Source organism: Ochlerotatus camptorhynchus, unplaced genomic scaffold, assembly GCF_037179485.1.
Source record: "Ochlerotatus camptorhynchus isolate MF236.1 unplaced genomic scaffold, CSIRO-AGI_Acam_v1.1 ptg000178l, whole genome shotgun sequence".
Taxonomy (NCBI): Eukaryota; Metazoa; Arthropoda; class Insecta; order Diptera; family Culicidae; genus Ochlerotatus; species Ochlerotatus camptorhynchus.
Genome location: NW_027040668.1, coordinates 2,522,313 through 2,545,000, shown reverse-complemented (window position 1 = coordinate 2,545,000; position 22,688 = coordinate 2,522,313). Strand labels below are relative to the sequence as shown.

Sequence of the window (22,688 nt, the reverse complement as noted above, 5' to 3'; positions counted from 1 at the left end):
GAAAATTTTTCGAACTTCCGGAAAAATCCAGGTTTTTCAGGGATGTTCTATGAATATTTGGAAAATTGCAGGATCTCTATGGGTTTACCTTATATCTTAGATCTGTAGAAAATAACGCACTATTACGATAGTAGGTTTGATATAAACAGACCATTTAATTGTAGTTAAGATGACTCCTTGTAGAGTCCACAAATGGCCGCCACGTAGGTTATACATGTACTTCCACTTCGAATATTCTATTACACAAATCTTGGAAATAAGTACCCCATTTCACCTTAAATTGTGTAGCAAACGTGAAGTAACAATTTGAATGTTGCACGTGTCGTAGAAGCTGATATGTGTGCACTTAAAGTTTCGAAGTGGTTCCGAGAATAAGGATGCCCCAACGATTCACCTTAAATCAGGACTTAATTTTATGAGTAAAATTTTGATAAAATATTTTTCTTTTTTATTCAAAGTCGGTCTTTGTTACGAATTGAGTGCCAATTGTCGACGAGCACTGCCAGCAGGTGATTAATCACCGACGGCAATTGGGTGCCAGCGAGGTGACAACCACTCCTGGAACCATCGAAACCATCAACACATGTGCCAGGACCAACTCCTAGCAACACACATGTTCTATAACAGTTTATATAACCTTGGTATGACTGGTTTTGGTTCTATAGCAGTTTACTCAACATAATTTGATGAATTTGTGTTACTTGGGACGGCTTTACTTTCGTTCTGAAGGAAGATGTAACCAAAAATTTTTTTACTCCAGAAAAATCCAAATGACCTCAGTTGGGATTGAATTCAGACACACTGGGGTGCAAAAGCAGTCACGATTACCACTCAAACCATGGCACCATCTAGGAAAAAATGTCCAAGACACTAGTTGGAAAATGTTATGCACCAACCGTGTTGGAAAAACTTAAAACTATCTTTAGTATTATAAACATCCTAAGTTCACGATTATAAGTCGTGTTGTTTACTTTTAAGGAATGCGCATTTTGTTATCATATGACGTGTTGTCAATTATTTATCAATCACAGCATTTTGCGACGAAGGCACATTCGTTGGACCAATCTAATTAATGCTCCCTAAGCTGCGTAGACAGTTTTTGAGAGTTTTTAACCCCATAGAAACTTTGTGTACACCACAGACACTCTCCCATATAAAGCGGTGGGAACCCTTCTAAAGTGTCTACGTTATTTATGGATCGCCTCCTACTTGATGTTGGTTCTACATTGAGTTTTTTAATTCCTGCTGCTGAGGATTTTAGGCAATCATGAGATAATCTGGATTCACAACATACTCGGGCTGCAGCTCCCTTCTTCAGAATAAAAGTTGAAATGCTAGAAAGTCATGATTTCATCTTAAAATGGCTACCCCACATCGTTTTTAAACAAACAATAATTTGACTCTGCGTTTTAAATCGGCATAGTTCAAATACCAATACCAGCAAAGTGACCATGCTTTGCTACCGACATTATTTCAGCATCATACGCCTTTTTGAACTCTGTCGTAGGTATATTTTTTCACGCATGAATCATGTCGTTGCTGGTTTTTCGATGTTGTCACGAAGAACACACACGTCTGCATCGCACCTTGCACAAAACTTTCGCTGATAACGATACCGCGCATCGCATCATAGGCTTCTTCGATACGATAAGATAAAGATTATCTATTCTACACCCTACAGGTTCTGTCACATTTGCTTCCTCAGTTCGGTAACTTGAAGATTTTCTATTTAACATTTTTCGCTGTAAAACACTCAAAACTTTTAACCAAACGGGTCGATAAACCACGACTTCTGTTCAGCTTTATCGTCACAACCCATCATTCATTATCACCTTCACAATCATTTGACTTGACTTGTGGCGTTTTAAATTTATTCCTTACTTTTCTTGATGAAAATCTTTTCACATCACAAAAAATCCATTTTCCCTTCAATGTAAATTAGTTATTACACAACTGAGCTAGTACCGTTCTGAAACAACCGAAACAACCTGCAGACTGAAGCGAAACTAAATCGATAATACACAACTAAACCCCCTTTCTGGCAGGTTTGGAAGCCTTATCAGTTGGGTCCCACCCGTTGTTGATAAGATAAACGGCAGCCGTTACGGGCCGTGTGTGTTGCCTATCACGAAATCCACTATAACCGTAATTTCATTATGAACTGCAGCCGTAACACTGGCGGTATCATAACCGATTCAAAGCACGCAGCCATTTTTGCTAATTGACAGAACGCGTTTGATTCCTTGAACCCATCGTTTCTGTTCAAGCGGTCGTAAATTACTTAAGTCTGATAAATATACTCGTAAATTTATTAGGGCTCTCTCACACGTCCGGAATTTGATCCCCCTCCGTTTAAGCAGGAAAAACTGACTCCCATTATAATTTGGATCAAATCATCGGAAAATTGCCATTTATGCCTCGTATCACAAGAATCCGGTTGGGGTTAATTCGTATGTGGTGCTTGCTCGCCAAAAACATCAAACAAACTTAGGAGAAGACGATTGGCAATTAAGAGAGGATTATGATTTTCTCATTGATTTTAATGATGCGGTGCTCATGCGGGTCAGGAGCGATTCGTTCATGTTGCCGAGAAGAACAAGCCAATTCAATGCATTGGATTGAGTGAACGTAGCTGCCCCGGTCTTGTCCGGATGATGGTGGTGGTGGTTATCGCTAGTGTACGATTCGTAAAAGGAGACAAAAAATATGGCTTATCCTTCCTAATGCTAGTGCATGGCTACGAGGGAGACAGAGAGTGAGCTGTGTGAGATCCCTTTTCCTGGCGGAGGGGTGGGTGGTAGTTTGTACCCTGGAAGTGATTTCGGTGGGATTAGAGACGGGAAACCTTTGCGGGTTTGGTTGATTTCCCTGCCTGCCTCAAGCAAAGGGAAAGGAGATGATGGGAAAAGAAATTTCTCTGTTGAAAACTTACGTAAAGTCCCAGAGGGAACGTAACATAGCCAAAAACAAGTTGTGATCAATATTTCACCGAGTAGATATGATTTGATTATGTGTTGTATGATATGATAATGATTAATCATGGATTTTCAGAATGTAAACCCATTACCTGGATCATCAGAAATCAATATGGTGTCAATTAGCTCTATTCATGTTTTCACTACCACCATAAAGATATTGTCCAAACTAGTTTTACGATGGTCGTATGGTTCTATGGATAATCTTTTGAGGGCATATTTCATGAAGATAGGGTTTGATATTTCACTTAACATAACCATAACATTTCGACCAAATGGAACAACAATCCGAACTATCCAGTACCGCTTCCAAAGTGGCTATGAGAGATGGTTTGACCCAGAGACGATGTTAAATAAGAGACGCGCGAAGATTGAAACCAAAAGCTCTAATCGAACCGTCAAACGCGGTTCCAATTGAGCAATGTAAATAAACACGAGTGCTTCACAAGGAAAAGCGTGGGGAGTATTGAGATTGAGGTTTAAATTTGATTTATGAGATGTAATAATTATAAATAAGTTGGCGTATGAAAAGTATACCTAAGTAGCATATACATATTAAAGGGAACCTCAGAAACCAGGACTTTGCTAACAGGATCCGCTCTCTCCCTGATTATGCAAAGCCCTTTTGAAAACTAACCAAAATTCTTAAAAAATAAGCCAAGACCCATTCCACCACTGACCCCACTGGATAGTCCCAGCGACCCAGTGGTTCATCTGATAGCTCCATGAAGGCCCCAGATTTCGACAACATCTTCAGTCTGGAACTCAAATACTTGAGTTCCAGATTCTACAACCATCTGGCACTGATTTTTAATCTGTGCTCCCCTCGTGTTGGAAGTCAACTAAAGTCATACCCATCCGGAAACCTGAGAAGGATCCGTCCTCTCCTTCAAGTTATCGACCAATCAGCCTTCTCTCAGGGTTATCAAAACTATTCGAAAGAGCAGTCTACCACCGGCTGGCTCTCCCTGATGGTGGATTGTTGTCTCTGTTCGCGAATGACATATCCATCGTCTACAAAGGTAGGGTCATCAGAGCTCTGACTGCCAAACTTCAGAGAGGCCTGGACGTCCTGTCTGAATATTTCAATAGCTGGAAGATCCATATCAACGCGGCAAAGACCCAGGTCATCATCTTTCCACACTCTAAAGCTCCCAGACTTGTTCCGTCGGAGAATAATAAGATCTGCCTGAACGGCACAGTGTTGGAATGGTCGAACGAGGTAGGCTACCTCGGCTTAACACTAGACAGCAAGCTGATTTTCAGGGAGCACGTTGACAAAACCAAAACCAAGTGTACCATCGTGATAAGATCACTGTATCCACTCATCAACAGGAGGTCTACTCTATCCCTGAAAAATAAGCTTGCTGTCTACAAACAAATCATCCTTCCCGTAATAGAATACGGGATGCCAATCTGGGAGAGTTGCGCCAAATTCCATCACCTTAAACTCCAAAGGATCCAGAACATGATCCTAAGGATGGTCCTAAACAGTCCCCCGCAGACTAAAAATTCTGAGATCCACCTCCTGGCTGGAATTCAAACATTAGAAGAACGGAGAGTATTCATCCTGGAAAGGTTCAGAGACACCTGTCTGAGATCAAATCATCAGATCACAGACAAACAGACATAACACATTGAATATTTCTCACTGTATAACATCGTCGCTGAAACATTAGCACTATCTGTTGAGTACACTGTGGTGGGTAGTACACTGAACAGATGGTGGTAGTGTGTAAACGCCAAACGCAAGGAAAATGACTATGCGCGCCGCATGTGGCCGTACTACCAACTACGATACTTTTAAATTGACCGTTAAATGTCTGTGATCAGTTCATACGTTAGGTTAAGTAATACTCGTAGTTAGGAAGGTTTTCACTTTTTTTCAATTCAAACAAAACACTAGTAACACAAACGTTAACTAGTTAAAAAACGCAAATATTAAATTAGAATATCAAATTTAACAAAGATGAAGACTCAGGTAGGCTAATCAATTAAAATGTTAAATCAATGTAGTATCATAGTCAACAGAAATAAACATACTTTTACTACTACTACTACTACTACTACTACTACTACTAAAATTAAAATCGATTCTTTGCGATGAAGGCAGGAATGACAACTGTATCAAAACCGAATAAGGTAGAGAACTACTCCGACCTAATCACCCGTTTTGGGCCTAGCCAACAGAAAACAACAAATAAATCCATGATTTCAGAGCTAACAAGTCAATTATGCGTTTGGTACGATACTTTAGTTCAAATGCCATCGAATGAAGTCAATGAGAACGTATGAACGAATCAATTTTTATCTTCATCCGATAGACCGAAGTGAATTCAAAGGCGTTTGAATGGCGTTTCAATGCGTTACACAGTGGGGCCGTTCTGAAAAAAGACGGTCAAAAGTCTTTTCTCATCATTTTTGACGTTTTCGAGGGGAGGTTTTTTCGGAGAAGTTGCTGAAAATGGGTTTAATATTAAGGGGGTATTACACTTAGAAAAACTAACTTTTTATACAAACGAGATAGACATATGACGTTTGAGTGAAGTTGTAGATCTAATCATTTCATGAAACTTTGTCGAAGACATCAAATTTCTATATCTTCAAACTAATGAGATATAATAATTTTTCTTTCAGGAGTACCTTAAAAGTGGTTTTTAAGTTAAATCATATTTTAATCAAATTTTACCGGTTCACTATATTCGAGAGAGTTTCAGATATCATCAAAATACATAACTTTTCTGAAGACGTCAACAACATTTATTGACTCTTGTTTGCTGTACTGTGATTTTGAAGGAAAAAATCATCAATTTTAGAAAAAAAAATTAAAAAACAATGTGAATGTTCGTGAAATGACACTAATCGTCATTGAGTTTGTTATAACTTTGAGCATACGTGTAGAAAAAATTAGCTTCTGGAACCCTCGGGAACAAAATTAATACAGCTATTTGATACAGCAGTTTTTACCATATATTCTACATTATTCTCATATAATTCTTTGTGTAAATAGATCCAATCATACATACATGCACCTGTAGGGTATTAAGTTTGTGCTGAGGTTGTCCTACTAACACTACATTCAATGATACGTGATAAAGAGAATTTTAATATCTAATGTTAAAGGCAATATCATTCTTGTACAATTTATTACTGGTGCATTGCTTGTTCTAAAATTTTTAATAAAAAAAAATGCCCATCGAAGATGTGTTTAAGTATTAGTTACCAACACGAATAAACATTCTCATCTGTCTCTCCTTTATGTTTATGTAGACATCTCTTGCTTTACCACACGCACAGCCTACTTTGATCCTTCATATAATATGGTCATATAGGATCAAGCATGAGCTTACTGTCAAAGTGAATATTTTTCTAGTTTGCGTTTGCTTGCGGTTTAAGTGTTTATTCTTTCTTCGGTTTGAGTTTCTTTGCAAAATGAGTTCCTATCATCCGGAGCGGAGTGAGTTGTTCGTAGTATGGAAGGAGAAATTAGGCAAATCTCGCGAATTGAAATTGTGTCATATCCGGGATCACGTGTTTTCAAAATTAGTTGGAATTTTGAAAGACAACCACGAAAATGTGAAAAAAATTATTGCAAGGTTCTGTGCAGATCTAGATAAGCGCTGGAGGAGGGCTAACAGTACGCTTAGCTGCTTTCTAGTTGCAAACGCAGATTGGCTGAAGGAAAACGTTTTTCCAAAAATTTCACACGGAAGTGCCAAAGGACGACCGAAAAAAAAAACATTCACTAAGCTGAATAAAAAAAACAAGAGACGCAGGGTTCAAGTTCTGAGAGATTCGGGAACAAGCGAGGAACTGGCTTATGCAACGGAAATGAAGGCACGTGCTGATGGATCGGAGGATGCGGCTAAGTTGGTTCATGAAGCATTGCAAACAACTCCCACTAGAGCAACAAAAATTCGACAATCTTGGAAGTCACACAATGAGTCCAAATGTGAGCGAGCGATGACTGAAGATGAAGGTTTGTCTTTATTTATTGATGGGGACTTCTCTAAGGACCAATGGACCTTATTACGCAAAACAACAAGGTAATGTAATGTGGCACAGATTTACCCGTCGTATAAAAGATTGATTCAAGCTCGTGAAAGATGTCTCCCAGAAAATATAACGGTATCAGAAATATCTGCTGAAACTCAGCTTCAATCTTTGATGGAACATACTGCCAAACGCATCTTTTTGCTAGATATTCCGGAAACCAGTGAAGACCTAGAACTTCTGTCCAAATGGGGTTTCGATGGATCATCTGATCATTCTAACTATAAGCAAACATTTTCAAGTGATGATTCTGATGACAGCTCTATTTTTATAACCTCTATGGTCCCACTTCAATTGCGAGTTCGCAATAATCCGGGTAAAATTCTTTGGATGAATCAAAGGCCATCTTCTACCAGATTATGTCGGCCAATGCGAATGAAATTCGTCAAGGAGACGGCTGCACTTTCCTTGCAAGAAAAAGAATATTTTGATAACCAAATTCAACGTTTGTTGCCGACTGATATACATGGATTGAAAATTCACCATGTCATGGTGTGTTCCATGGTCGACGGAAAAGTGTGCAGTTCCGTCACTGGAATTTCAACCCAGAAATGCTTTGTGTGCCATGCATCTCCGCGCACATAAGGTTTGTTGATCTGCATGTTTTATTTTCCATACTTTAATCTATAATATTCATTGATATAGGTTTATGGAGTGCCTTGTGCACCGGTGCAGAAGAAGAAACTGGCCTCAAGAAAGAACGCCATTCAACAAGACTTCAAGCGGCGCATCGGAATGCTCATTGATATACCGAATCATGGCTCAGGCTCTTCCAATGACAGGAACACTGCCCGTCGTTTTTTTGAGGACCCAACTTTGACTTCGGAAATTACTGGATTGAAAAAGGAACCAGTAGAGAAATTCGCAGTAAATCTAAGTGTTCTGGCATGTGGCCAACCAATCGAAATAGATGCATTCAGAGACTTCTGCCATGAAACTGCACAGTGCTACATAGAGTATTACGGATGGTACTATATGCCGTCATCTGTACACCGCGTCCTAATTCACGGCGCAGATATAATAGCAGCTGCCATCGTTCCAATCGGATGCCTGTCTGAAGAACCACAGGAGTGCAGGAACAAGGACCTGAAAAGATTTCGCGAAAATCGTTCAAGAAAATGTTCAAGGTACGCAATACTTTTAAGCTTCAATTTGGAGTAATTATCTTTTATATCTTTTAATATTTACATATAGAGAGGCCACCAATCATGATGTTTATATAAGGCTGTTGATGACCTCAGATCCATTCAAAGCAAGTTTGCGACAACAGCGAAAAAAGAAAGTTCAGTGTTGACACCAACTGCAATACAGTTATTACAAGCGCAAGACGAGAGCTCTGATTGCGAGTCAGAATCAGAAAATGAATTAACAAATGTGTGGCTTTTACTGTATTAAGAATATCCGTTAAATAAAAAATTTGTGTCTTCAATTTCTTTCAAAATCTTCAGTTTTCGAAGGCCATCCTAATCATTAAAAATTGAATAACCTACACGCAAACCAAAAATCTATTACAATGAATGTTAGTTCCGTTTCCCATCATCCTCTGTTCATGAACATCGCAACGAATGTTAGAAATTGACCATGCCGGCGATGTAATGGTTTTTTGTCTTTTTTTATTTCGTGTTCCATCTACGCTTTCGACTATACCAGTAAGCTTGTAGAACGACGCACATTGTAGAACATTGTAGAACGAAGCACACACTTATCTCGAATCTCTCCAGCAGAAAAAGCATACACGGCGAATGAGAACGACTCAAATTTGAGTTTAGTTCACTCATAATCGCCAAAAGTGCAGGAACTCAGCGATGAGTTATTTTGCCTCATGTTTTCCCAGGATTTTCCAAGGAAAAATTCCCGAATTTGAGAAAAGTAAAGATTGGATTCACTCAGTCTATTGGTACTACTCCGAGACTGAATAAAATTTTCATCAATTTCCTCATTTTCCGGCAGATTTTTTAGGTTTTCCACAGGAAACCATGAGACAAATTTTACTCATCGCTGAGTTCCTGCACTTTTGGCGATTATGAGTGAACTAAACTCAAATTTGAGTCGTTCTCATTCGCCGTGTACGAAGTCAAGCATGCGAGAAAATGAGCGCTTCATGTTTGCTTTTAGGCTAACTATATTCAGAAGCATGGAGAGAGCAGTGGAGAAAGCACAGGTCTGATAGTCGCAACGTCCGTGGTTCGAGTAAAGTCGGCAACCTTTTTTTCTATTTTTTCGACATAATTAATTTCACTCACTAATACACTCCACATTTTTCGGTCTCCAATTTTCTTACATCGGACCGCAGCTAGGTATATCGCATCCTCGGTTCATGCGGTCTCCACTTACATCCTCTGATGATGAATCCCACATAATTGTAAGCGAATCTTACATCCACCGGTTGGGTGTACCGTGCATGTATGTATGATTGGATCTATTTACACAAAGAACTATATGAGAATAATGTAGAATATATGGTAAAAACTGCTGTATCAAATAGGTGTATAAATTTTGCTCCCGAGGGTTCCCGAAGCTAATTTTTTCTACACGTATGTTCAAAGTTATAACAAACTCAATGACGCTTAGTGTCATTTCACAAACATTCACATTTTTTTTAATTTATTTTCTAAAATTGATGATTTTTTCTTTCAAAATCACAGTACAGCAAACAAGAGTCAATAAATGTTTTTGACGTCTTCAGAAAAGCAATGTATTTTGATGATATCTAAAACTTTCTCGAATATAGTGAACCGGTCAAATTTGATTAAAATATGATTTAACTTAAAACCCACTTTTAAGGTACTCCTGAAAGAAAAATCATTATATCTCATTAGTTTGAGGATATAGAAATTTGGTGTCTTCGGCAAAGTTTCATGAAATGATTAGATCTACAATTTTACTCATCTCGTTTGTATAAAAAGTTAGTTTTTCTAAGTGTAATATCCCCTTAATATTAAACCCGGTGTTTGTTTTAATAGGAGCGGATCGCCATTCTCAGCAACTTCTCCGAAGAAACCTACCCTCGAAAACGTCAAAAATGATGAGAAAAGACTTTTGACCGTCTTTTTTCAGAACGGCCCCACTGTGCGTTAGACCGAAATTAGAATCCGTAGGACAATTTTGGAGTCAAGAAGCAGTGTTAGGCTTTTTAACAATATATCAACAATTTGATTATCTTTATCAAATCTTAAGGTACGTACGGATAGGTTAATACATTTAGAAGTCATCTGCAGTACTATTTTGTGAAAAAATAAATCCACCCGAAAAATAGAGGCAAAGGACGAGTTGTGCTTAGTAGGGCCAAAATTAGATCTAAGCCCTACAACATTAATTTTTAAAAGTGATGGAGCAATACGACATGCACTAAACCAAGGACACGGGATATACTACAATAAATCAAATGACTTTTTTTTCCTTTGCTTTGTTTTTTTCCGTCGATCTTGTTTTCCGTGCTGAGCACCAGTGCTACCGACGTGCCAGGAAGGCAGCTCCCACACCTGGACCCTACCTATCGACCCATCAACTCATGAACCGGGGACCAACGGCTTTACTTCCCATCCGAAGGAAGGCGTGATCAGAGATGTTATGCCTCAGAACATCCCGGCGGCGCCGACTGGGATTGAACCCAGGCCTGCTGGGGTGAGAGGTAATCACGCTTACTTAGTTGGGGCCTCATAGCCTAGTCAGTAAAGGTACGGTATTAAACGGCGAGTTCGATTCCCAGTCCGGTTGAGAGAATCTTTCGGGTTCGAAATTTTCTTGACTACCCTGGGCATAGAGTACCATTGTGCTTGCCACACAATAAACGAATTCATGCATTAGTATTGGCATCGAAAGCTCTCAATTAATAACTGTGGAAGTGCAGTTTGAACACTAAGTTGAGAGCACGCAATAAGCTAATATGTACTATGCAATAAGAGTGAAATGCAAATAATAAGAAGAAGAATAAGAAGAAGCAGAAGTGATTTTAAGAACCCAAATAGACAAAAATTAAAGGTACTCCTGTTCAGACATCCGTTTCTAGGTAGGGGGTGACCCCGGCGTAGTGGTTAGCATCCATACCTCTCACGCCAAAGTCACGAGTTCAAATCTCACCCCCGGACAAGTCATGAATAACCCAAGAGCGTTAAAGTGACTATAATAAAAAAAAAAAAAAAATCGTTTCTAGCAGAAATTATTATCATTAGATAAATTAATAATTTTAGAATGCATAATTTAGTGGTTAGTGGTTGAAGTGCCCAGGACAGGGTGTCTTTGGATCTTAAAAATAATAAGTATCGTTGAAGAACCAACCAAACAAATGTTAGGGTATCCCCTTTCATATGAGACTAATATGGAAATGTTCCATCAAAGGGTCTGGAACAATATTTTTTCGTATTTTTCAGTGTAGATCAAAAAATTCAAAAATTACCTCTCTCGACCATTGAAGTCCAAAAAATATAGGACCCCCGATAGAAAATTTTGAAACCAGCCTCAAGCGAAAGAGGGGCATCCATGTTTTCTTTTGGTAGGTGTTTCTGCGAAACTGATTTTTTGATAATAATGTTATCCTAGCAGAGACACCGTGACCTCTACATGTAACGCATTTCTTATTGCGGCGTAAAATAAAACAAAGAAAATGATTCCTTAATGATTTTCCTGTATTTCGCATAGTAAATAATCGTGTGACCATAAATCGTAAAACCCATTTCCATGAAACTTTCCTTTAATTAATCAGAAACCTGCAACCGTGATACAACCACGGACTTTGCTCTTCCAAACCGGGAGGAAAGAAAAACGCATTCATCTTCCGCGCTGTTTCGTTAATGAAAATTCATTTCGCTTATCGTTTATGCAGTTTAATGTGTGCACTTGGGTTGGAGTTTTTTGCTGCACAGCACCACTCCTTCTAGCTCTGACTGCGGTATTTATTTATGGCAAAAAGCATTTGCCAGGTGTGTGGACCTGCACGAGAGATGGGTTGGTTGGGTGGGGCTTGATGGGGATAGGACTTTTTAGAGAAAATGCATCTAATTGGGCCGAGAGCAGAAGCAAAGACTTAAACTTTTCTTCCCGAAGATCTTATCTCGGACCGAGCGCACGAGCAACAGCAAGCACTCACATTGGCAGACGGCAGCAGAAGCAGGAATGTCCTTTCTTCTTGGGTTCTTTTCCGTGCCGGTTGAATGGAGAAATGCAGAAGGAGGAAAATTGATGGTTTTCCCTGCCAAACTATTTTCCGCTCAGCGTTCATTAAGATTTTGCAATATTCTTCCTGCTTTTTGGCCACTCCTAACTTTGTGCCGGTTGGTGCTAGTCGTGATAATTAAAAGTTTGCAGCAGAGGAAAAACTATATGCACACCTTGCGGCTATGAATATCACCGTTGTGGTAGCTTTTTGGACAGTTTCCATTCATAACTGTTATAAGTTTTGCATCAGCTTCGATAAGGAGAAGATTTATTCCCCCGGCAACAGCAATCGTATCGGGCAAAGAGTGGAATTATATACTTCGATGAAAATCTTTGAAGTAAGTTTAAAAATTGTACCATGAAACTGTACTTGACGACCTGCCCAACTCCAAACAAAAATGAATTCAATTTTCAAAAAAACATTTCCATAAATAATCTTTCTAAGATAACGCACATTACGATTTTCCGCTACCAGTAAGAGCCATTTGGAACACAACCACGCTTAGCGACAATATGATGCTCATTTTAGCCCGCCACTGATTGAACAATATCAATTTTACGACCGCAGTTCACGAGGCGGCCGATCTTTTTCCCGGTGATGAAACGACTGAAATATGCAAATTAGGACATTTAGTCTCGTGGGTACGCACATGATTACTTTGAAGCGAGGTTGGCACAGCAAAAAAAAAAACAAATCGAGAGGAAATCAACCGAACCTCAACAACTGCCACGGAGGAACCGCATATGTCTTGAATCGGGCGATCCGGAGGGAGAAAGTGCCGTTGATTTCCGTTTCAATTGATTCGCTGGGAACGATGCTGGCTTCGATTTTCTTTTAGGAAACCCATCCTGAGTGCCACGACGACGCAATGCGGGACTCGTCCGTTGATGAGGGTGGAAAGAAACAAACGCTTGAACAACAACAGCAAAACATATCCGCCGCATTTTGTCTTGATTTGAAGTGAATGTGATGTGCTTTCCCGCGAGCAATCGTCATCGGTGGAAGTGAAAGTGCCAACCGAAATGAGAATAATAAAAAATGAAATAAAGAACGTCATGTCCTTTCTTTCTTGATTGTAGCGTAGGTGGGGGGGTTGATAAAATCCGCATTTGAATAAACATAATATAAGTCATCGTGCGATACAAAAGCGAACATTTTCCACCGATGATTTTTCCATTATCAAATAGAATCGAGTTTCTTAGCGATGCTTCCTGTTAGATGGAACTGGAAAGTAGGTTGTTAACAAATTTTGTCACTTGAAATGTGGTGTACATGTTACATGGCTCTGGCTATGTTAACATTGTTATCCGTCGTCCAAGATAGGTGAAGTTTTTGATCTAGAAAGATCAGATGAAATCACCCTCCATCTCAAAAAGTCCTCCTTTAACCATTGTTGTCATGGTAAATTGAGAGTTGGTTACTCGCTGGATTTTCATATGTGCACCCCCGAGCACCTGAAATTCATGCGCCTCTCTAATGAGAGTCCATAATTGTGCTTTAGGAACGTATAAATAAATACATGGGAGCACAATTTAGTTCCCTCTTGCAGACACTGGGGTATTAGGATAAGGTTTATTTTTTTTTATCGCTCGGCGACATGTCTTCCCATGTGGAAACTGATTATTAAAAAAAAAATACACTCCCAATCTTAAATTCCATATTCTAAAGAAAATTCATAAGCATCAGAGTCAACTGAATGATTGCATTTTTTAACTCTTTATTTGTTCCAAATTCAAAATAAATTACATTTCATTTTAACCTAGGTGCTCCAGTTACTGCAGTAACTTACCAGCTTTACTTGTTATGATATATAGCTAAGTTTTTTTACATTGTTCATGTCTTGGCAATTCAGTATTTTAAACAAGTTTTTAAACCTGCATGTCAGTATAACAATTGATATATTAAAACCAAAAACTAAAACTAAATCTTATCTAAGTATAAAGAGAATTAATCGTTGCAATTGAGGATTGCAACGATTTTTTGCCTGAAATTATTAATTATTTTGTTGGACATTTGTTCTAAAGTCTCAACATTCGAAATTCTATGTACTTCGGTAGTACTATACCAGGGAGGCAACTTCAAAATCATTTTCAGAACTTTGTTATGAATCCTTTCAAGTGCTTTTTTCCTGGTAGTGCAACAACAAGACCATATTGGCACAGCGTAAAGCATGGCCAGTCTAAAAACTTGTTTAAATATTAGAAGTTTTATTTGTCAGGCAAAGTTTGGCTTTCCTGTTAATTAGAGGATACAAACATTTTATATATTTGTTAAATTTGGCTTGAATGCCCTCAATGTGATCATCAAAAGTTAATTTTTGGTCAAGCATTAATCCAAGATATTTCACTTGGTTTGGAAATTGGAACTCCGTTTATAGTGACTATGTGACTAATACTAGGTTTCAATAAGGAAGCTCTAGGCTTATGTGGAAATATTATAAGTTGAGTTTTGGAAGCGTTGGGAGAAATCTACCAGTTTTGTAAATAAGAAGAGAAAATATCTAAACTTTTCTGCAGTCTGCTGCAAATAACACGAAGAATTCTTCCTTTAGCGGGAATGCCTGTGTCATCAGTGAACAAAGATTTGTGGCAATCCTGAGACAAATCAGGGAGGTCCGAAGTGAAAATGTTATACAATATAGGTCCAAGAATGCTACTCTGAGGAAATCCTGCTCTAACAGGTAGTCGTTCGGATTTGGAATTTTGATAATTTACCTGCAACCCCCCCACCAACAGCTAAATAATTATGAACTAATTTCATAATATAAAGTGGAAAATTAAACGTTTTCAATTTAGCAATCAATCTTTCATGCCAAACACTGTCGAATGCTTTTTCTATGTCTAGAAGAGCAACTCCAGTTTAGTAGCCTTCAGATCTGTTTGAACGAATTAAATTGGTAGCTCTTAAGAGTTGATGAGTAGTTGAATGCCCATGGTGAAATCCAAATTGCTCATCTGCAAAAATTGAGTTCATGAAGCATCATTCTGTTTAAAATTATCTTTTCAAAAAGTTAACTTATTGAAGAAAGCAAACTTATTGGACGGTAGCTAGAAGCTTCAGCTGGATTTTTATCCGGCTTCAAAATTGGAACAACTTTGGCATTTTTTCCATTTATCTGGCAGGTATGCCAATTGAAAACATCTGTTAAACAATTTCACCAAGAAAGACAAGGTACTCTCTGGCAGTTTTTTGTTGAGGGTATGGAAAATTCCATCATCACCTGGAGCTTTCATATTTTATTTTATTTTTAGTTATAGACCTTACTTCGTCCAAATCAGTCCCCCAGGAATCATCAAAAATATTTTCCCGAGAGAAAATATTCAGATAATCCCGAGCAACCTGATTCTCAATAGGACTAGTAAAACCCAAACTGAGATTATGGGAACTCTGAAATTGCTTAGCAAGTTTATGAGCTTTTTCCAAATTTGTGATTAAAATTTTACCACCTTCTTTAAGCGCTGGAATTGGTTTTTGAGGTTTTTTTCAAAATTTTTGTGAGTTTCCAAAAGGGTTTGGAACTTGGGTCTAATTAAGAAACATTATTTTCAAAAGTGTTGTTCCTTAGGGCAGATAATCGCTTCACTAATTTGTTTTTGCAAATCCTGCCAGATAACTTTCATGGCAGGATCGCGTGTTCTTTGATATTGTCTCCTACGGACATTTTTAAGACGGATCAAGAGTTGAAGACCTTCGTCTTATATAATTGAATCGAATTTAACCTCGCATTTTGGTACTGAGTACTCTTGGTACTCTTGCTTCAACTATACAAGTAGTCAGAAAATCAAGAGCATAATAAACATCATCTTTGGTTTGCAAAGGAATATTTGGATCGAAGTTATATTCCATAAATGTTCAATAACTATTGCTCCCAATCAGCTCTTTGGTAATTTAAAGTAGAGCTGTTGGGATTAAAAATTATTTCTTGGAATATTTCAAAAGTTACTTGAAGGTTATCAGGACGAAAGTCAGCATGAGTAACCAATTGGCTACAAAGTCGACATGAATCAGTTAAGACCAAATCATTAGTTTAGGGATTTCTCGCAGAAGTCACTTTCAATTGAAAATCGTCAAGCGACGATGAAACTGTCAACCATCACTTTCAATTGAAAGTCATTCTGTCTTCTTTTTGGGCAGATCCCCGTCAATATCAACAGAACCACTTTCGATCAGTTTTCATGCTGTTGTTCTCTTTCATTGTCAAATGAACTTACTTGTACATTGAAGCGAAACTGTTTGATCCATGCAGTTTTTATTACTTTTGTTACTTTTTCACTCGATTAATTTAAGCGTATGCGGATAGATCTGTGCACGTGGATGTCAAATTTAGTATTGTCTGGGGGTTTGTATTTCCATCAATATGGGTATTTTTTTAATCGGGGTGACGTCTAGAGATCAAAAATTGATATGCGACGCCATTTTAAAATCCAAGATGGCGGCTTCCAGTATAAGAAAAAGTTGGAACTGCTGTCATATACTTATCAATAAAGAAATTTTTGGAATCGGGATGATTTCTAGAGGATGAAAATCGATATCCGACGCCATTTTGAAATCGAAGCAGGCGGCTTCCAATTTACGAAAAAGTGGAAATACAGTCATTATACACATAAATATTGGTATTTTTGTAATCGGTATGACGTCTACAGATCGAAAATTGATATGCAATGCCATTTCGAAATCCATGATGGCGGCTTCCGATTTCAGATTAAGTGGGAAATACTGTCAAATACCCATAAATATAGGTATTTTTGGAATCGGGATGGCGTCTAGAGGCCGGAAATCGATATCCGACGCCATTTTGAAATCCAATATGACAGCTTCCTATTTCAGAAAAATGGGAAATGCTGATGCTGTCCCATCAATATGGGTATTTTGGATCCATTTTGAAATCCAAGACGGCGGCTTCCGATTTGCGGAAAAGTGTCAAATATCCTAGAATATGGTTATTTTCAGAATGGAGATGAAACGTAGAGGCCGAAAATTGATGTCAAGCCGTCTTTATATCAAAGATGGGGGCTTTGGTTCAGAAAACTGTGAAATACTGTCAAATACCGATCAATGTGGGTTTTTTTTCGAGTCGGGCTGACATCTAGAAGTCAGAAATCGATGTCCGACACCATCTTGAAATTCAAGATAGTGGCTTCCGATTTCAGAAGAAGTGTCAAATAGCCTACACATGGCATCGAATATAGATTTTCAGCATCTAAGCATCGTCCTCGTTCCGAAAATATCCAGATCTTATGGTTTTTGACACATTTTTGAAACCCGATGGCCGCCATATTGGATTCCAAAATAACGTCGAATATCGATTTTCGTTGTTCACACGTTGTCCCCTTTCCGAAAAATACCCATATTGTAGGATATTTGACACTTTCTGAACCTTTATGGCCACCATATTGGATTCCAAAGTGGTATCTAATATCGATTTTCGGCATCTACGCGTTGTCTCCGTTCCGAAAATACCCATATATTAGGGTATTTGACGCGTTTTATGAAAGTTAATGGCCACCATCTTGGAATCCAAAATGGCTTCGAATATCGATTGTCGGCATCTACGCGTCATCCCCGTTCCGAAGATACCCATATTGTAGGGTATTTGAGACTATCTCTGACGCTGATGGCTGCCATCTTGGACTCCAGAATAGGCTCGTTAATTTAATTTTCGTTTAATATAAAATAATGTATTATTACTACATATAATCCGGATGCCATCCATATCAGCAACCGATATTGTGCGGATACTATCCGGATACTATATTTTGATGCCTGCGTCGTCAAATCGTGACAAGTCGAATGAGCCCCGAATTGAAATGAAAGTGGGAAAAAACGAAAGAAGCAGTTTTCGAGTCATTCATTGCGTCAATTGAATCAAGTCTTTGCTTCAAATGAAATATACTGAAGCACTTGACGAACGAAACAATTGATAGTCCAGTCATGTTTGAAAAGAGGAATGTTCATCGTGACTCGATAACAAAAAACACGATGACTTACACGAAAATGATATTGCTCGAAATTAAACGATTCTACGGAGAGTTCATTTTCTTTTCTTTGTTTCGAAAATGCAAAACCCTGAATAGAATATTACCATTGGAATTGCTATGAGCATTATCTCATGAGCGGTGTTTTGAATTAAAATCACCAATAATAAAGAATTTAGACCTACGACGGGTAAGTTTCTGAAGGTCACCCTTGAGAAAATTCTTTTGCTGGCCTACGCATTGGAATGGCAAATAGGCAGCTATAAACGAAAGTTGTCCAAATTTTGTTTCAACAGAAACTCCCAAAGTTTCAAAAACTTTGGTTTCAAATGAAGAAAGAATTTTATGTTTGATTCGTCTATGAATAATGATGGCAACGCCACCACAGGGTCCATCAAGACGATCATTTCTATAAATGAAATAATAATTATGGTCAGGTTTAAGGAACGTTTCAGTTATAACGGTAATATGCACGTTATAAACTCTCAAAAAGTTAAATAGCTCGTCTTCATTATCTTTAAGAGATCGAGCATTTCAATTTAAAATATTTAATGATTTAAAATCCATTGCTGAATTTCAAAATCATGACAATATTGTTCGCAAATTTTATTCCAGTTTGAATAGCATCAAGCATGGAGTTAGTTTTTAACATATCAGTAATCATGTCAATTAATGATTTCTGTAAAATTCTATTTTAGGACCAGTAATGCTTCCCAAGTCAAAATTTTCAAAATTTCCCTTAGAATTACGCTGGTTAGTATTTTGATTTCTACCCGCTGCAATAGCAGCATAGATAGGTAGCTTTATTAACTCGCTGAACATTATTAGCAGCAAGGGGAGTAGGTATAGATGAAAAAATTGAAGCAGGGATGATATTTGTACTCGTTGACTGCTGTTAACAGCAGAGGAATTTGTACCTGATCGGAAACGTGGAGCTTTTCCTACCTGTCTATCAGAACGGGATTGTAGGATCGCTTTGCAAGTCTTACATTTTCAACACAATTTGAACATTTAAATTTCTTAGGATTTTCCTTTACAGGACAGTCGTCCTTTGCGTGAGAGGAATCACACAATTCATGCATTTAGCTGGCATGTAGCAATTTTTTGTCCCGTGACCCCATCCCTGGCACTTACGGCACTAGGTGAGGTTTTGGAAATTTCTTCCAGTCTTCCTGAAGTGTTCCCACTTCACTCGGACATAGAGCATAAGGCTAGCCTTTTCTAAGGCCTTAAGGTTATTTAGTTCACTAGACTTGAAGTGAACTAAATAAAAATCATTAGAAATCCCGTTGCGCGAATAGCCAGGACGGGATTTCATTTTCATTTTGATTACTTGGAGTGGCACAACTCCAAGTAATTTTGCCAGTTCATCTTTGATCTGATCCAGGGATTCACCACTGGGCAGTCCTTTCATGACAACCTTGAACACACGTTCAGTTTTGGTGTCGTAAGTAAAAAAATTATGATGCTTCTCAGTAAAATACTTGAGAAGCCATTTACAGGGCTGTTGCAACAAGTGCGGATTTCGCGAATTTCGCGGATTTCGTGATTTTCGATTTTCGTTTTGATAATTAAACACTAGCCATAAAGACACTTTGAATATGTTTGGCCATATTTCGATACTACAGACTTAATCTCAGTAATGATTGATCTAGTAGAATAAATGATCTGAACTCCAGAACGATTTGGAGAACTTAAAACATCTGGTGTACATGACAATAGTTCATGCATGATCCACATAGACACTATGCATCTGTCTGAAAAAAATACTAAATACTATCGATACTAAAAACATTGTCCCATTATCGGTTGATCTAGTAGATCAAATTATCTGAACTCCAGGACGATTTGAAGAACCTTGAACTTCTGGATTACTCGGAAATAGATCGTGCATGATCCACATGTACACTTTGATTGGACATTTTTCGATACTACAGACATTATTGCAGTCTTGGTTGATCTAGTAGAACAAATCAACTGATGTCCTGGACGATTTGGAAAACCTGTCATTTCCGGTATACATAGTAATAAGTCGTGCATGATCCACAAAGTCACATAGATACGATTCGGTTATGATAAGACAACGAAAAATACTAGCTTCATATTAGAAAAAAATAAAAAAAATAACATGACACCATTGACACCAAATAACAAATACACAACCGCGACGTGACCAACAAGTGGGACTTATGAATCTCTGGTAATTTTTCGATTATGTGCAGGGTGTTTGGTTTGAATCGGTAAAAATTGAGAAAACTAGAGCCAAATCAACTACAACATTTAGGACGGCAAAATACGTCAGAGAGGCAAAGGTTAATTTTCAAGAAAATTCGCATTTCAAATGAAAATGTATTAATTTTTTTTTAAATAATGTTTCATCTAATCTAGGCCGGTATTATTCAATAGAATCTCATAATGTAAGGGTGTTTTATAATGTTCACTAATTACTCAGAATTTATACAATACATAAATAACTGAAGATGATACAATGTTGTTTAAAAAAAAATCAGAGGTTACAAACGATACTCCCTTAGCTCAGCTGGTAAAGGCGCAGCTACAAAGCAAGTCCATGCTGGAGGCGACTGAGTTTGATTCCCGTCCGGTCTATTAATTTTCCGGGTTGGAAAATTTATCTACTTCCTTGGGCATAGGATGGTAGAGGCATAGAAAACTCTCAATTCAAATGTGAAAGAACTTCAAAGAACACTAAGTTGAGAGCAGGCAAACATCTTATATGCTATAAGCAATAAGCTTGAAATGCCATGTAGTAGTATACAAATGCTATGTTTAGGAAATGAAAACATTTTTTTTTGTCGCGGACTAGTATTTGAAGTCATGGATTTCTTTTGAGAAATTGTGGATTTCGCGGATCAAATTTAGAAAATCTTGTAACAGCCCTGCATTTAAATCCGTCCAAGGTTTCAGCCAATACACGGCATTCCCCCCGACGTCCAATTTGTAGTGAAAACTTAATTTTCACGAAGTTCAAAAGTTCCATGCGAAGAGCATGGAAATCGGAAGTGGTTATCACAATGGGGGGGAATCTTTTCCTTCTTGGCATTAAACCGGGAAAGTTTACTAGAATTTTTCCTAGATGATGGATCATTCTCATAATCCGTGAGCAAATCAAATTGATTGCTCAAATTAATTTCATCAGAAGGGGGATCAAGTGATTGCCGTTTTCATTTGCGCTTAGGGCAGTAAATTGTTTATCTAAATCGACTTCCAAGCACATTACTATAAGAATCTGAAGGATCGAAGAGGAATTTTCCAAATCGATATCCAAGAAGGATTAACTTGGGTAGGGTCCAAACAAGGATCGAAGAGGAATAAGAGTCAAAAAAGGTAGAAAATTAACAGGTATATGGAGCACTGAAAAGTGCTGTTTAAATTTGTTGTAGCGTTAGGTAGTAGTAACACTTCCTTCAGCAAAAAGGACTCAAACTATTGCATTGATTAATAACGAATAATCAGCGGCACCCGTAGTGCAGTGGGAAGTGTGATTACCTCTCACCCCAGACATGAGACATAACATCTCTGATCACGCTTTCCTTCGGAAGGGAAGTAAAGCCGTTGGTCCCCGGTTCATGAGTTCATGGGTCGATAGGTAGAGTCCAGGTGTGTGAGCTGTCTCCCTGGCCTCGGTAGCATTGGTGCTCAGCACGGAAAACAAGATCGATGGAAAAAAAAGCAGGAAAAAAAAAGAGTAACGAATAATTCAAAAATAGTGGATCTATTAATTCTGCTGTTTCAATTTAAAGTTGGCCGTAACAAAGAGTCGAAGAAAAGCCTTCTCCAATCCACAATCGTCAAGATTCTTCCTTTCAAAAGTTCCCATACTGCTTTGACTCATTAGCACTCGCTGTATTTGTGTTGTATCGTCGTATCGGTTTCAAGAATTTGTTAAGAAGCGATCTACAGCGACGAATCTGATGTCCTACGTAAGACTATGTCATGTCTTCGGAAATCGAGAATAGATACTAAGTTGATGAAAGCGTTCGACAAGGTTTCTCATGACCTCACAATTAACCGATGATGGATTTGCGAATCTCTATCTCTAATTTGGTATTGATTAATTACTAGAAAGAGTCTTTCATCCAATCAGCGTTGACACATATACCGTCTTACCAAGCTTGAGACCGAGAAAGTTCTTTAAATTAAGTCATATAAACAAACATCAATAAAAACTTATGAGAATTTCGGACTACCTTCAAAAGACGAATGGTTCTTGAAGCAATTTATTCGGAAGAGAAAAATTACCCCTTAATAAGTGTGTCACACATTCCACTTTCATTGCGAAACGCGTGCTGCTGTGCTGGCATTCTGCAGAGCAGGGTGTTAAATGCTTTCTTTCCCATAACAATCCAGCACACGTCCACAATTGTGGCCCGCTGGTGGTGGCAGCCCCCGGAAAGTTGGTGGTTTTTATGTGCATGGAAGCCCCGATTATTCTTCAATACACACACGGTGTGCTACCGCAATAAAGGCAAGTAAAAAGATTATTTTCTTGAGCCCTTCGCAGCCTTCCGC

At 38.2% G+C, this 22,688-nt stretch overlaps 2 protein-coding genes across 3 annotated transcripts in view; both read right to left on the bottom strand.

The window, feature by feature from the left end:
* Nucleotides 1-2,007, bottom strand: part of LOC135701874 (insulin-like growth factor-binding protein complex acid labile subunit) — an 11,871-nt gene extending 9,864 nt beyond the window's left edge. Inside the window, exon 1 of the mRNA XM_065222811.1 lies at nucleotides 1,882-2,007. The gene's annotated coding sequence lies outside the window, so the exon portion shown is untranslated. The remainder of the gene's footprint in view (nucleotides 1-1,881) is intronic.
* The window catches only part of dve (SATB1_N and homeodomain domain-containing protein dve), an 897,131-nt gene that overhangs the window by 177,478 nt on the left and 696,965 nt on the right, over nucleotides 1-22,688 (bottom strand). The gene's annotated exons all lie outside the window — the stretch shown is intronic.